The sequence below is a fragment of the Limulus polyphemus genome, unplaced genomic scaffold, assembly GCF_000517525.1.
Source record: "Limulus polyphemus unplaced genomic scaffold, Limulus_polyphemus-2.1.2 Scaffold1294, whole genome shotgun sequence".
NCBI classification, from domain to species: domain Eukaryota; kingdom Metazoa; phylum Arthropoda; class Merostomata; order Xiphosura; family Limulidae; genus Limulus; species Limulus polyphemus.
Genome location: NW_013666904.1, coordinates 236,999 through 250,529, shown reverse-complemented (window position 1 = coordinate 250,529; position 13,531 = coordinate 236,999). Strand labels below are relative to the sequence as shown.

At 35.8% G+C, this 13,531-nt stretch overlaps 1 pseudogene; it reads right to left on the bottom strand.

Moving 5' to 3' along the window:
* Positions 1-13,531, bottom strand: part of LOC106462985 — a 79,368-nt pseudogene that overhangs the window by 20,666 nt on the left and 45,171 nt on the right.

Below are 13,531 nucleotides of genomic sequence, written 5' to 3'. Positions count from 1 at the left end.
AATTCATGTGAATATGACTGAAAATTTTCATTTTTTCTAAAAAGTGTCTATTTACTTGTGACCACTCAGTGTAGTGTATACTACTAGAATATCTGTTATTTTGTCATAATGTTTTACACTTGTATTATTATGTTTTTCACACAAGTAAGTTGTTTTTCAATATTGAAACCAATATTATATATGAAATAGAATGTAATTTGTTAAGGTATAGCTATAGTGATTTTACTATTTTTTACCATTATTATTATTGCCCCTCCCCCAGTGGCACAGCGGTATGTCTGCAGACTTACATCGCTAGAAACCGGGTTTCGATACCTGTGGTGGGCAGAGCACAAATAGCCCTTTGTATAGCTTTGTGCTTAACTACAAACAATTATTATTATTAGCTAATTATGAACCAATCAGTCTGAGAAATTGGAAGATAAGCCTAACTACGAACTAACTGTTTTATAGACTTTAAAATAATACTGTAGAATCTAGAATAAAAAAGACACTTTTTTCTTTTATCAGTAGAAATAAATTGGAAAGATTTATTCTGCATCTTTATTAATGATCGCTTGTCGCTCGTGTTTTCTATCTGTCACAAGATACAAACGATGATTTGTTTACTGTAAAGACTCCCAAAATTTCTCTGAACCCTCTAACGATGTTACAGCAATAAACGTATTAACCATATAGACACTTAACTGCCATTATGTGTTATTATAAACTAAAACTAAGACAAAATCTTGTTTCCCAGAAATTGCTGATAATGCGACTTAGGGGATAAACGTAGATTTTGCGAAAAGGTATTAAGAAAAGGGATAAACAATGTATATTAAGTTAATAAGATTTTGTGTATTCATAGTTACTGCCTTAATCTATTTGGAATGCATGAAATGGCATTATGAAAAGGTCAGAAACTACGCCAACACAAATTCTTCTTCTTAAATATCTTGGTTTTCCTATTTGTACGAATATATATCAATATATGCATTGTTATTCCTTTATGCATAAAAGAATGAATATATCAAACACTCCAACACAAAATAAACAATTTATTATTAAAGAATTGTTTGGAAACGTTTTTTGTCCTAAATTTACCTTAACAAACAATATTAGTAATGTCAATGAAAAACTTCAACACATCTAAATTGATTTGTCTTAAACCTCAAGCTTTTAATTAAACATTTTTATCATATTCATTTCACTAAATTATACAATTCACTCACATTTATACAAATATGTAATGTGTTTTTTTACTCGGTGAAATTGGCTTCTTTGTTACAACCCAACAAAGCAATATAATTATTTTTACTTTTCATCGGAAATTGTTTCCAGAGGTCCTTATACCGTCAAGAGAGTTATCTGTCTGACCGTGTCGGGGTGAAAGTTCAGCATTTTCTCTTGGGTAATTTACATTATCCTAAAACATTGTCATTAGAATTACTAGCACGTGTTTTAGACGTGCTCGACTGGGTATGGACGTGGAAGGCAACAGAACAATTTCATATCCGCTTCGAGTCCCGCTTTCTTACTGACTCATTAAGTTGCTTCTCTATAAATTCAACCCGACGTTGAACGTGTAGCAGGATTTTTTTCCTCTGAACACTCAACTCGTTGATTTCTTCTTCCTTATGGGAGTTGAAACTTCCGCAAGGAGGATCGTGTTGATTTCTTCAACAATCTCATCACGTAACTTCACCAGTTCATAGATTGCAAAGAACAGGATTCTAGAACTCGACTATGGAAAACGTAAACATTCCTCTATTGCTCAGGTAATTAACTGAATAGAATATGCAAGGTACATGTTTAAAATTAAGACACATAAACAGTGAAAAAGCGTTACCATTTGGTTCTTTATACTTATCTGTTATTTTGTCATCATCTTTTACATATGCATTATTTTTTCACACAAGTAATTTATTTTTCAATATTGAAATCAGTATTATATATGAAATAGAATGTTATCAGTTAAGGTATATGTATCTTAAAATTACTAAAATTACTCAAGTGAATATTACGACTCATTAAATAAATTTATTGGTTTTCGTGTATAAGAAAATACGTTTTGTAATTGTAAATTAAAGAAGTTTTCAGCGTTTGAAGAGTTGACAAAATAAAACATGTTTTTTTTTAATAAAAGTGTGAATTCATGAATATTTAGCTATGATGGTTGTTTTTGCTGTGCAGCTGTACACTAAACAAAACGTCTGTAAATCACTTCATGGAACAGTTTTAAGAATTAGTGACTAAACAATATTATAAGGTTTAAAGGTGGCTTGAAAACTTTGTTACAAGATTAACACAGCAATAAATGTACAACATTTCGGTAAGGTATTGTCATCATCAGATAGAAGAAATTTAAATAGACACAAGAACATATGTACAGTATGAAACCATGGCTAGGTGGTTAGGGTGCTTGACTCGCAATCTGAGGGTCGCGAGTTAGAATCCCCACCCCATCAAACATGCTCGCCCTTTCAGCGTTATAATGTGAGGGTAAATCTTACTATTCGTTGGTAAAAGACTAGCTGCCTTCCCTCTAGGTCTTTCACTGCTCAATTAGGGACGGCTAGCTTTGCGCGAAATTCCAAATAAACCAAACAGTAGGAAACATAAGTTACATAACTGGAGATTGCTTAACAAATTAGTAACAGAATATTAGTATTCTAGGGTGAAAGTTTAAAGAGTGGCGGTTGTATTGATCAAAGATGACTTCTCTAGGGTGCAAGTTTAGAGAGTAGCGGTTGTATTGAACAAAGATGACTTCTCTAGGGTGCAAGTTTATAGAGTAGCGGTTATATTGAACAAAGATGACTTCTCTAGGGTGAAAGTTTAAAGAGTGGCGGTTGTATTGAACAAAGATGACTTCTCTAATGTGCAAGTTTAAAGAGTGGCGGTTGTATTGATCAAAGATGACTTCTCTAGGGTGAAAGTTTAGAGAGTGTATTGAACTAAGATGCCGTTTTGGATTTTTTGTTTGATGATGTTTAATTCTATGTTTAATATTAGTGTTTTAAATATATATAGCGTCTTTTAGTTGAATTGGTGGTAAACGTGAGAAGGTTTTTAATTATGTATAGCGAATCTAGTTTCCAATTTTCTTCCAGTTTTTCCCATTTAAAATTCTGGGGAAAACGCAAAATCAAAAAAGCCATCCTCACTGAACAACACAAATGTAAGTATTTTATACTAATGGTCTTATATAACAGTTTGATTTGTGAAGTTTAGGTATGGTATATATATATATTATGCATAGTATCCAACTGATAAAAGTCAATTTAACACGCTAAGATATAGTACTGTGGTAATCCGAAGAAAAAGCCTAGCACGCAGTTGCCTAACCTTTACAACAGCTGGAGATTATGGACCTCGTATGTTGAAGGAGAGAAGTGATTTATTGTAGGTGGAAAGTAAGATACAAGACAAGATGTGAAGAGGAAATTTCAAGACGATTAACAAGTGCTAGGAAAAATAATGAAAAACGAGACATTAATAAAGAGCTTTGATTCTTTCAAGTCAGAAAAAAACCTGTTTGAAAACACACAAAACTGCATTTACAGTTTTCCTTCTCGCTGTAGCTGGCCAATCAGAAAACTGAATCAGAAGCATCTGAAAAATTTCTGCTACGCTTCTCAGTCGTATACACAATACAACCATCCCATGAAATATACAGTAACACCTGAGACTAAATTCGCAAGATGACCTCAGTTGGATCTAACATGTTTCAGTTTATAACTCTAGAAAAATGTATTTTTGTTGAAAATAAATATACGAGAGAAGAGTGATATATATGACATTTGCATACCGTTAATCCTTTCTGCTTTATTTTAGGCTTGTTATCAAGCCACGCCACCTAAAATTTTAAACTAGTCACTAATATATCATTCAAATTTTCAAGGTGATTGAAGAATGACATCATGTGAAAATTGCAACTCTAAATGAGTTACATGCTCACAAGACTCACAAGTACGACACATTCTCATCATCAAGACCGAAATCGAAAGTTGTTATGTAGAGGTTTTCGATTTTTGGTTTGGTTTTGAATTTCGCGCAAAGCTGCGCGAGGGCTATCTGACACAGTTTAATAACACTATTTGTATAATAAAATAAGTTCTTATTTTCCAAAATGTTCGGAAACAATATGTTATTTTTGGGTATTGCGCCATATGTAAAACAACATGCGCATTTTAAAAACGTCACACTTGAACTCTTCCACATCGATAGTTATGCACACTTGAAAAGAAAGTATTTAGCTATTTACAAGAATTTTGGAATCAACAAGAGAAGCATGGGTAAAAGGGACCTATTAACACCTTCACGTTAAGAAATTTCACTGAATGAGAAAACTCAATACTTTGCAATGCGTCAAGTGAGAAACAAGTTTCAAATATGATGAGCTAAGTGCTACTACAGTTTTAGCTAAAATGTTTGTATATTTTGTATCAAATTAGATCATTATTAATAAGATGGAATACAAACACACCTGTTGTATTAACATCTTAATATGTAATTTGTATAATGAGACACGTTCTATGGACATCATGAACGATTTATTAGAACAGCAAACAATTTTATCAGACACCTGTAGAAATATGTGGAAGTTAGCATTTCATCTATCACAACAAAACCTTATCAAAACCTATGTAATGACAAAATATAACATCAAATTATTATAAATAACGTCTGTAATCTTATATTAGTTCATATTAAACATTCAGTACTTGGTTGGTCCTCCCTGTGCTCTAATAACCTCTGCAAGGTTTTTAATGCAATCCACCATGATTTCATCCCAACTTGTCACTAGAAGGCGCTGCAGTTCAGCTACAGTAGCTGGTTTAGGGTCGTGGTTAGCAATTTAGGATTACAATCTGGAAACTTTGCTGACCATGGCAATCTCGTAACATCTTCCTGGTTGAGATAATCCTGTACAATACGCGTACTGTAAGTAGTGGCATTGTCATTCTAGAACATAAAGTTTTTGACAAACCTTGCCCTAGCATATTGCAGAAATATGCCAGTAGGGGGTGTCATTAACATGAATCCTAACATCAACTTTAACAAGCCGGAAAGAGGACTCAGCCAAAAAAAAGTATAAAAGATTATACCAAAAGTGTGTGTTTTGATGAACAAATGCTCAAAACAACTTATACAGACCAGAATAGCAGCTCGTACATTTTTGTACGATCATACGCTACCTTCTCTGTTACTACTCGGGCACTTACTCAATAACTACTTATTCATGTAGATAATAACATCAATATAAAGCAGTATGCAAACAATTTGGCGAAGACTGTATATAAAATAAGGGAAACTCTGTTCTGCTCATCATAAAACTAAAAGCAATGAATAAAGTCAAACTAAATCAATGTTCAAAAATACATAGTGAATCAAATAAGAAAAGAAAACAGTATAATATAAAATCAAACCAACATTTTATGTTCTCACAATTATGATCTATCACCACAGCATCCCATTCATCATACTTGGTATCCATTCATCAGTGAAATGTTCACCACTTGCATAGTTTGTTACCATAGCTGAAAGTATGTTTTACTACGGCATTATATTCAAGATCTTGACAATCTATAAACAGACAAACTCTCACCTCCTGATGAGAAAGTCTTTTTGAATTTCTATGCTACTGGTCGGGTTGGTTCTATAGAGTGAAATTCGAGTCCAATGTGCAATAACATATTCTGTTTCTCTGATGTTTACCAGCCTATTCAACAATATATGGTTCACTTTCTAAGTAAATTCACATAAAGAATGGTATCAGTGCTTGAGGAATATGAAGACTGCAAACAGTTCCTACTTCACGGTGCAGTATGGTGTTCAGCAGCTATTAGCATTTGGCTTGAATATGCTACAACGTGCTCAACACCATCTTGGATTATTGATATTACTGCTATGACTGGCATCCATATTAAGGATAAGATAAGCTAACACTGGTGCATTATAAAGGCATACTTTTGTGGCTGGAACGATCTTGCATAGCGTCGGTTCATATAAAATAGGATTCAACCTTAGTTTATGCTGAAAGTAGTGCTACTTTTGTAAAAAAAATATAAAGAAATTAAGCTGAGAGAACTTTGGGCTTGTCTACTTCAGCTTTGGCCTCAGTAGGTTCTGTAAACACTCTGTTTCTATTCAGTAGATGCATAAGAGAGCATTCCTCTGATTCCATATTAGTGGTCAGATATGACCTATACCTCACTAAATTAAACTGGCGAACCTAACATATTCAAAGCTTACATCTCTTGAGTCTGTTGCAAATTATTTAGTATACATGACGGATGTGAGGGCTCCAATACAGTCACGGAGAAAAGTCACGTGTATTGCCAGTGACCAAACTATCCACAATTGTAGTAACTTCATCTTCTTTCCTGCTCTGTGGACCCACATGTACTCTCATTCACGTTATTGGCATGAAAGAAGCAGCAGTTTCAGGTATTGAGTTCATTTGGTTGGAAGCTGTTAAGACAGAACTTAGTTGATGTATCATACCTGTGAGGTGAGGTGGAAACACCATCTGTTGCTACTTCCTCATTGGGATCAGCATAATTAGGTGCTGAATCTCTGGCAGAGCCACTGCAGCCACTCTGGTAGCTTAGTTGAGGTTACCAGTATGCACTGGTTGTCATTGTTACGTATTAGAATTTCAAATGGTCTGAAATTGAGTTAACTGATAATTTAAACTTAGTAGTTAAATTGTGCTTTAGATTTAGCAGGTAATTAAAAGCCGATATTTATAGTCAGTTTGTGATATTTTCCAACAACAATAATACACACAATTTTCTTTTTTTATCACAAATACATTTTAATATATACACAACAAAATTTCACAATAACAGTTATTACAAACAGTGATTTATAAACAAAAGTTTCACAAACTTACAAGCAATATAAAGTCTTCTTTCTGGTTTGGAACTTCCTTGATATCTCAACGAGGGTTCACGATAAGCGAGTTAATTACGAGTTGATGTAGGTACGATTCGCCGGGAACCTAGCTTTGTCCTTTGCCACACGCTCTGAGTCTTCCACTGTTGAAGTTAGGTAATGTTTTAGTAAAAATACTAATGTCCGATGAGATTCCACTGAAGTTAAATGAGTTGTAATCTTCGAACTTTGTAAATGCTCCTGGTAAAATATCTGAAGTTTTCCGATTGGTAAGCGTTATAACAATCACAGTTATAGCTTTCGAAGTTTATAGCACACTGACTATAGTGAACTGTTAATTGATACTCTCTCTCTGGCTCGTCGCGTTGGTTATATTTATAACCGTGGGAAGGTTTTCTAGAAAACTCAGATTACGTAACAATACAATTTAAGTGTTTACGTACACACATATATTGTTGATTCTTACTCTCGAGAATCTTCTAAAAATTTTGGAGAATAGGCGGGAGTTTCGCAATACATATTTGACAGTATACGCTATGTATGTTTCTAAATACAACTTTAATCTAAACAAACGTTGATATTAAAATAAATATACAATAATAAATTCGTAACAGTCAATGACACAAATTCAGTCAAAAACATAATTAATGTCTAAAATGCCCAAGTGGTATCAAATGGACTTAACAGGGAGTCTTCCCACAAATCTGTAAAGCATCACATCTTATTGGTTGGCTTCTGCTATGCTGGAGTAAACTCTACAGTGTATATCATTACAGCTCATTTGCATATACCGCTGAGTTGTCTTTAACACTAAATTTAAGAGCTTTACATTCTACCAGGTAGATGGCTTTATTTTCTAGCAAGTCAAAGTTCTGATACTACACCATGACAACAGTTACTAAGTTGACCAAGTTCTAGGTACTTAGTGCCATTTTGTGCTGGACCATCTAAACTAAGCAAAAAAAAAAAAAAATTGCATCATTTGATCTGGAACATAGAAATTCCAAATGACAACCTAAAACAGTTTATTCATTGAACCCAAGAAGGATGCGAAATCTGTTTCATGTTGTTGCTTTCTGCTAGTTGTATAAACGACACTTTCCTTTGGTATATATATCATTCTGAATAAATGGCTGCTGGTGTTAGTACAGGCATTGATTCGTTTCTGTTGCCTGCAGGTCGAACTCTAGTTCCTGCTTTCTCAAGCAACTCATTACATTTCCAAAGAACAGCATCACTATTCGAGGCCATTCAAACACAAATTTCTTGGTTGATACATGGTGCTTCTCATCCATGGTGTGACGGAGACAACCTTCTTAGGATGCCATTTAGGTCAGACTAGCAGATGCTATCTGTCTATGACATCTTGTTTCTAGGTGTTCTCTCTCTTCTTGTATCTCTTGAACGATATCTCACTAGGAACACAACAGAAAAAACAACATAAGCTGACTACCACTTCTGCAATAACATCACCAATCTTTTGTTTCACTATAAGTTTAGTATAATCTTTATATAGTAATAATCCTAGCATCATGGATTCTTGAGTGCAGTAATTCAGAAACGGAAAATACAGACTCTTAAAAATACAACTATACAGATGGGGTGTTTTGCTTCAGAATATTAACTGTAATCCCTCTTCTCTCCATACCCCACAGGTCCTGTCTTTAGAAATAGAAAACCCAAAAGCAAGATCTTTTATACCTCAAACGGACGTTTATTGTAGAGGAAGCTTTGTTATTGCATTGCACTAATGTAATGTTCCTAGCTCAATAGAACTTGGTTGAAAAGGTTTCACCATTTCATTTAATATGTAGCTGGTTTCGAAATTTTTTTAAAAACTGTCACTAAAGTTTGTGGTTTAATTGGAACATCGTATTAACGTTACTCATTTCTAGCTTTTATTGCATTTCCAACTTCTTGAAACTCATAGTAAAGGACCGAAGGATGATCAGTGATTTAGCTACATATATGACCCTACATCTGTAAAATTTACTGCAAGTTTAGCTGCATATATGGCACTACACTTGTAAAGTTAAGTTTACTACAACCTCAGATACATATATGACACTACACTTGTAAAGATAAGTTTACTGTAAGCTTCGCTACACATATGAAACTATGAATCCGTAGATTCAAACGAATGTTCACCTTTCAGTGGGAACTATATATAGAAACTCTGAAGAAGGAACGTAAAGTTAGGACTATCGATAATAGAAGTGGTCGATGTAGAAAACTAAACATTTTAAAAGCACTGCTAAGTAAGTTAGGGTTTACTATTTACGCAATCCATTAAAGACCTTGCCAATGTCCTACCTATAAGTACAGATGCGAATGTTTCCTCCAGAACAGGAAGATACAAATTAACAGGAATTACCTCACTGAATGTGTAGTTACTCAAAAACCACTACTTAGGAGAAATAACCAAACTAAAAAGCTGAAATGGGCATCAAACTTCAAACAGTGGAATGAACAAAACTGCAGGGTAGTGATCTTTATAAATGAATCGAAATTTAAATTCTTTGACAACAATCATCGATAATTTGTTCGATGTCAGAGACGAAAACTGTATCACAGTTAACGAACAACATTTGTAGAGGAGCGTACTGGGGACCAATACAAACGTGGGCTGCATTTCAGAGAACAAAAATCATGACTAATGACAGGTACAAGAGAGTAAGGATCCATCATATCATTTCCTCATGAACAAGACCTGTTGGACAGGGATTTATCTTCCAGCAAATTTGTGAAACATTTCTTGGTAGGAAAAAAAAGAGGCCAATGGCACACACACAATCATGGCTTGTCCAGCTATAAGCCCTCCAGTGGCACAGTTTGTTTGTTTGTTTGTTTTTGAATTTCGCGCAAAGCTACACGAGGGCTATCTGCACTAGCCGTCCCTAATTTAGCAGTGTAAGACTAGAGGGAAGGCAGCTAGTCATCACCACCCACCGCCAACTCTTGGGCTACTCTTTTATCAACGAATAGTGGGATTGACCGTCACATTATAACACCCCCACGGCTGAAAGGGCGAGCATGTTTGGTGGGATGGGGATGCGAACCCGCGACCCTCAGATTGCGAGTCGAGCGCATTATCCACCTGGCCATGCCGGGCCCCAGTGGCACAGCGGTATGTCTGTGGACTTACAATGCAGGAATCCAGGTTTCGATACCCGTAGTGGGCAGAGCATAGATAGCCCATTGTGTAGCTTTGTACTTAATTACAAACAAACAAACAATCCAGCTATAAAGTCCAAATAATAATATTATTAAAGCTGCTTGGACATATTTGGAAAGTGAAAAGGCCAAATGTCAACCAAACAATTTGGCTGAAGAGCGTGGTGGTATATGAAACAAGATTTAACAATTATACATTGATAAACTTATAGTAGCGTATAAGAAAGTGTTCTACTCTGATTCAAAACAAACAAAAATATTTTGTATTATTTCTGTAATAAGGTATTGTACTAATGACAAATCAACCACTTAGCTGAAATTACTCATTACTTGTGTGTATTACCTGTGCGTTTCCGAAGGGTTTCCAATACTACAAGTTCTACATAACTACTGTTAGCAGTACAAACCTCCAGCCGATTATCCTAATAAAAAACAGAAGGAGACCCCTGTCGTTTTTGATATGGTGACGTTCATCAATAATTTAATCTTTCAGACCACAAAGTAAACATCAACTCACAGCTCAGTGACAACTAATAAGCTGTGATAAGGTTTATTTCTATTTTACTTGGTAATCTTGCATAGATACTAACCTATAATTTAACGAGTTATCATGGGCCACGTTTCTGCGAATAAAGAACCGTTGTCACTAGTCATACCAAAAGTATTACATCTAATTCAGCAACTGTTTTTATGATAAACCTCAGAATAAACTGCATATCTTGAAAGCTTATAGCCTGGTGGTTAAAACGTTCGACTCGCAATCCGTGGGTTCCGTATTTGAATCCTATCAGTAATAATCATTGCATTATAATGTGACAGCCAGTCCCATTTTTCGTGGTAAATATTAGTCCAAGAGTTAGCGGGGTGTTATGTTGACTGGCTGCCTTCCTTCTAGTGAATCTAGTCTATCACTTTTAAATTAGGAACGGCTAGCGCAGATAGCTCTCGAGTAGCTTTGCGCGAAATTCAAACAAACAAACGATCCAAGCCGGAACTGGTCCAAATAAGGAGCAAACGAAGATCATTCTCAGCAAATAAGTCGTACGGTACGCACAGATTTTGCAGTGAAAAGCTAAATTATGGCACGGACCGGAAGAAGATGTCAAGACTGCATCTGACCTTCTCAGGTCCAAACAAGGACCTAAATCCCGATGAAGCAGAATCAGCCAAGTCAACTTTGCAGCCATCAAACGTTTAGCCAAGGGCGGCGTCCTTTTCAAAGGATCAGAGGCTGCTGACCTTAACCGACTATTAAAGGAATGACCCCAAGACGCCTTCACACCAGGCACTAAACATAACCCCAAATTTTTTGTTATTGGAGATTTACACCCTAGTATTACAAATGAATACATAGAATCAGAACTTACATACAATATATCAAGGTGGAACGCATATTCTCAAACAGAACACAGGAACTTACCAATTTAGTTAAAATACACGTACACGAATCATAAGATATCCAGATCGTGATATCAAATGGTATCATTCTCTGGTATCAAAAATACACAGTAAAACCCACAAAAGCACCAGCGGTAGTTGTAACCCAGTGTTACAGCTGCCAACGCTACGAACATGTGGCAGCCGCATGTAAAGCTATCCCACGCTGTGTAGGGTGTGGGGGAGAACACAAACAAAGAGTGTTCCAGAGTAAACACACAATCACATTGCTGTAACTGCCAACAGCAACACATGGCAAACTAGAAAGGATGCCAAAAATACAAGAACATCAACACATGCACAACGAACACACTAAATAACACAAACACCAAAAACACCCAAGTACAAAATCAGGAAACAAACACATTTGTTGCCAACAACCAAACCTCAAGAGACCACTAACATAACTCAACAATATATAAAATGTACATATGCACAGGCAGCAAAAACACACATTCAACCTCAAGACACACCACAACGAACGAAGAAACACAACAAAATGAAATAATAAGCAAAATAACAGAAGCAGCCAAAAATATATTTTATGAATTTTTAGCACAATACAGAAACTCACAAAACCACGATGACAGCATCATACTAATTATCAAAATAGCTATTGAACACCTTGCACCCTTACTACCACAGATCTTACAATTACTAGTACTACCACAAACATTACAGAACACAGCTAACATAGCTTCATAAAGAAATACATAACCTGACAACATAAAATGGACATAGCCCTGAAAAGGAAAGTAGTAACACTAACTGATAGGCATCCAAACTAGCTTACCAAATCCCAACTATAGAACATCGAACAGCCGAGGAGGGAGGAAGAGGTAAACTTCAACCTAACCCTCCCAGGTCTTTAAGGCCTAAATCCCGATAGATGGACAGATGCCTGCACATAGATTTTCCTACAGTTCTTATGGTATAGATTAGATTCGAGATGGAATAATATGAAAATCTCGCGATCATGTTCAAGCGAAAAGACATCATAAGATTCATCAACATATATCTGTACGTTATGTAAACATTTGAATATGCATTCACTGAGTTTTTAAATACAGATAAAAACAAGATGTTCAATCCACTCAAATATTTAAGGATCTTTAGTCTTTCACTTTATATCCAAATTTCACAGGTGCCTTTGTGGTAACCCCACGCGGCTTGTAATACTAAAATTCGGGGTTAGATCCTTGCACTGTGCACAGCACAGGTAGCCATTGTGTAACAACAAAAATCATACCAAAATTTTTATTATACAGTGACCTCTAGTTATATAACTAGGAATAATCTATGCTTTTATTTTTAGCTGACTACCTTATTTCTAGCTAGCTTGGGGTCGGCCGGTGTATTTGTAAGCCAATAATTTTTACACCCGGGTGGCTTGTTCGGTGACGAGGATTGGAGCTCGCGACCTTCACATTGCGAGTCGAATGCCCTAATCACCAAGCTATACTAGGCCCAATCTTTGCGTGTATTTTGTAAAATCGCACAAAATTATGCATTCCTATTAAGACTTGTCGTCGTCTGTTTTAGCGCAAAGCTACAAAATAAACCATCTGCGCTCTGTCCTCCAAGGGGGCAATGAACCTCGGATTTGAGCTTTATAAGTCCGTAAACACACACACATACATTAATCTAATTTGCAACGAAATTCGCCATTTTAGGACTGCATTGCATTAGCGCTTTGAGAATGACTGATTTGTTAATACAAATGCCGAGTGCTGCCCAATGGTTAGCGTGCCGAATTGTGGATCAGTGGTTCCGTGTTTAGGCCTCGTTACCGCTATAAAAACAATATGGTGATCTACACTTTGTGGCTGTACGTGCGTGATAAAGTGAGGGTCAGTCCCACCATTCGATTAGAGTAGCTCACGAGCTTGCAGTGGGTGGTGTTGACTATCTGTCTTCCATCTAGTCTATCACTTCAAAATCAAGCACGACTAGCGCAGATAGCCCTAAAGTAGCTATGCGCGAAATAAAACAACAAACAACATGAAAACAACAATTAGAAAAGGTTGAAACGAATTTA